The 3,095-nt window shown below is 46.2% G+C and overlaps 1 non-coding gene across 1 annotated transcript; it reads right to left on the reverse strand.

Moving 5' to 3' along the window:
* Positions 1-2,053: 2,053 nt before the first annotated feature.
* Positions 2,054-2,239, reverse strand: LOC140408041 (U2 spliceosomal RNA). Its single transcript, XR_011939987.1, has one exon. It is a non-coding gene; the product is annotated as a U2 spliceosomal RNA (small nuclear RNA).
* Between the last annotated feature and the right edge of the window lie 856 nt (positions 2,240-3,095).

Here is a 3,095-nt window from a genome sequence, read left to right on the forward strand (position 1 = left end):
TGAAGAAAGGTTGAGTAGATTAGGATTGTTTTCGTTGGAAAGACGGAGGTTGAGGGGGAACCTGATTGAGGTCTACAAAATTATGAGAGGTATGGACAGGGTGGATAGCAACAAGCTTTTTCCAAGAGTGGGGATATCAATTACAAGGGGTCACGATTTCAAGGGGAGAGGGGGAAAGTTTAAGGGAGATGTGCGTGGAAAGTTTTCTATGCAGAGGGTGGTGGGTGCCTGGAACGCTTTGCCAGCGGAGGTGGTAGAGGCGGGCACGATAGCATCATTTAAGATGCATCTAGACAGATATATGAACGGGCGGGGAACAGAGGGAAGTAGATCCTTGGAAAATAGAAGACAGGTTTAGATAAAGGATCTGGATTGGCGCAGGCTGGGAGGGCCGAAGGGCCTGTTCCTGTGCTGTAATTTTCTTTGTTGTTTGTTCGTTCTTTGAGTTCATCGGGGAGGGATGTGCTGCTGCTGCTGCTGGAGATACTGCGCGGCTTCACTTTGTTTTGTTGTTTAGGCCTAGCTACAACCGCTGAGAGTCTGTAACGCTAGTCTGAGACTGTCGTTATGTGTGATATTGTGAATATGTTGATTAAGCAATGGTGAAGCAATGATTTCCGGTTAGGGACATTTGAGGGTGGTTTAGGAGTGTGATAAGAGTGGGGGGAGGGGGAAGAAGGTGTTTTTTAACGTGTTAGTGGGTGTTGTCAGACTTTTGTATGTGGTGGGCGATGGAAGAATTTGTAAGAGTGAATAGGTGGGCCAGGTGGGAGGGAGGTGTGTTTGGTTATGCTGCGCACTGTAATAATATAATCAGGGCTTAGTTTTAAGGTTGATTAAATTGGATATCTTAAATTAAAGAATTGGCCACTTTAAAAACCACGTCTGCAGAAGCCTGCAGAATCCGAATATACGAAACTCAGACTGGCTGCGGGGGGAGGGGGGCATGTCTGGAGCAGCAGCTGAAAACCCTTCAGGTGATCCATCGCACCTACTTGAGATGCATTGTCCTATTGTCCACAGTTGCTGATAATCCATCGCTCCTCCCAGGGCGGCCTCAGGTGCCCTGTCAACAGGTCATCAACCAGACCATTGGGCAATGGGGTCCTGCCTTCTGAGACTCCATTGGCCGAAGGCCAGGGGCAGGTGGAGAAAGGATAAAAATAGGCATTTCCAGCCAGACATCGCACGAGGAAAGACTCGAAGCAAAAGGCTGGAAGCTGGGTGTGTGAGGTGACCTTGACCAGACCAACATTCAGCGAGAATCACCTTTGCAAAGAGGAAGCAGAGGGACTCAGGGAGCAGATCTACAGGTTATCAAACCACCTTTGCGGGTAGGATAGACGATTCCTGGGTGTTTCTTGTATATAGAGTGGGTAATTTATGGATTAACTACATTTAATAAAGTGTGTTTCATTATATCTGTCTCTGTACTTTGTAATACTCATACTGGGTAAAGTTTAATGAAGGAGCTGGTCGAAGTATCTGAATTGATTTAGATACAAGAGCGCTTTGGCAAGGCAGCGTGAGGGGTAGTTAAGGTGTTGTGCAAAGCAAAGCGGTGAGGGAGTGTGGTGCGTTTAGTGTGTGGGATGTGGAAAATGAGCATTAATTTTGTTGTGATTGACTGGAGGATGATCAGAAAAGAGTATAAAGTGGAGAAGTGTAACTGTGCTCAAGCTATTTTTAGACTTTGAAATTCCCCATGTGGGGGGGGTGCAAGGTTCGCGGAGATACTGGAATAGTGTGTGGCATATGGAGAATGGGCATGAATTTTAGTGTGATTGAGTAGAGAATTGTAAGAAAAGGCATAAAGTAGAGAATTGCATGTGCATGCTTGAAGTGTTTTTGTACTTTGAAATTCCCCATAGAGGAGGGTTTTTTGGAGCAGGGAGATGGAATAGGGTTGGTGGAGATACTGGAATCGTGTGTGGGATGTGTATAATGGGCATGAATTTTTGTGTGTAGTCGGTAATTGTAAGAAAGGGGATAAAGTGTAGCTGTGCCTGTGCATGCTTGAAGTGTTTTTGTACTTTGAAATTCCCCATAACGGGGTTTGTGCACCGTTCTCGGAGATACTGCAATACGGAGTCGATGCGTGGAGTGGACGGAGCAAGCCCCTATTCCATCTCCCTGCTCCAAAAATCAATTTAATATATGCTCCCCAGATAAGGGACGTATCAGATATTAAACTGATAAGAACAGATTTAAAAAAACATTTTTTAATTAAAAAAAATATACTTTATTCATAAAATTTATCATAAGCATTACAGAACATTTTGAATTGTCTTGACTGTACATTTCCGTCAGAGTTACACATTGCTTTGACTTCCATTCAATTTTGATATTATCATACACATATCACTCTTTACATTACAATTCCTCTTAAATATTTACATTGTCATGTTTGTTTTATACATTGGAGTGTTGGTGGCCCAGACCGAGGGGCTTTACACTGTTACCCGCCCCTCGGTGTACATTTGCTGGAAAGACCTTACACAGTGGTCTTTCCCCATTGCGCCTTGGCGGCTGCTGCCCCAAGCTTGAGTGCGTCCCTCAGCACGTAGTCCTGGACCTTGGAATGTGCCAGTCTGCAACACTCGGTCGAGGACAATTCTTTGCACTGGAAGATCAGCAGGTTTCGGGCAGACCAAAGAGCGTCTTTCACCGAGTTGATGACCTTCCAGCAGCAGTTGATATTTGTCTCGGTGTGTGTCCCTGGAAACAGTCCGTAGAGCACAGAGTCCTGTGTCACAGAGCTGTTCGGGATAAACCTTGACAAATACCACTGCACCTCTCTCCAGACCTTCTTTGCAAAGGCACATTACATTCCACAAGGTGTGTGACCGTCTCATTTCCCCCACAGCCACTCCGAGAGCAGGGTGCATTGGCGCAGAGCCTTCGGGTGTGCATGAAGAATCTGACAGGGAGGGCCCTTCTCACCACCAGCCAAGCTAGGTCTTGGTGCTTGTTTGAAAGTTCTGGTGATGAGGCGTTCTGCCAGATGACTCTGGCAGTCTGCTCAGGGAACCATCCAACGTCCTCCACGGTCTCCTTTTCCCTGAGGGCCTCGAGGACATTACGTGCTGACCACT

The sequence above is a fragment of the Scyliorhinus torazame genome, chromosome 2 (assembly GCF_047496885.1).
Source record: "Scyliorhinus torazame isolate Kashiwa2021f chromosome 2, sScyTor2.1, whole genome shotgun sequence".
Taxonomy (NCBI): domain Eukaryota; kingdom Metazoa; phylum Chordata; class Chondrichthyes; order Carcharhiniformes; family Scyliorhinidae; genus Scyliorhinus; species Scyliorhinus torazame.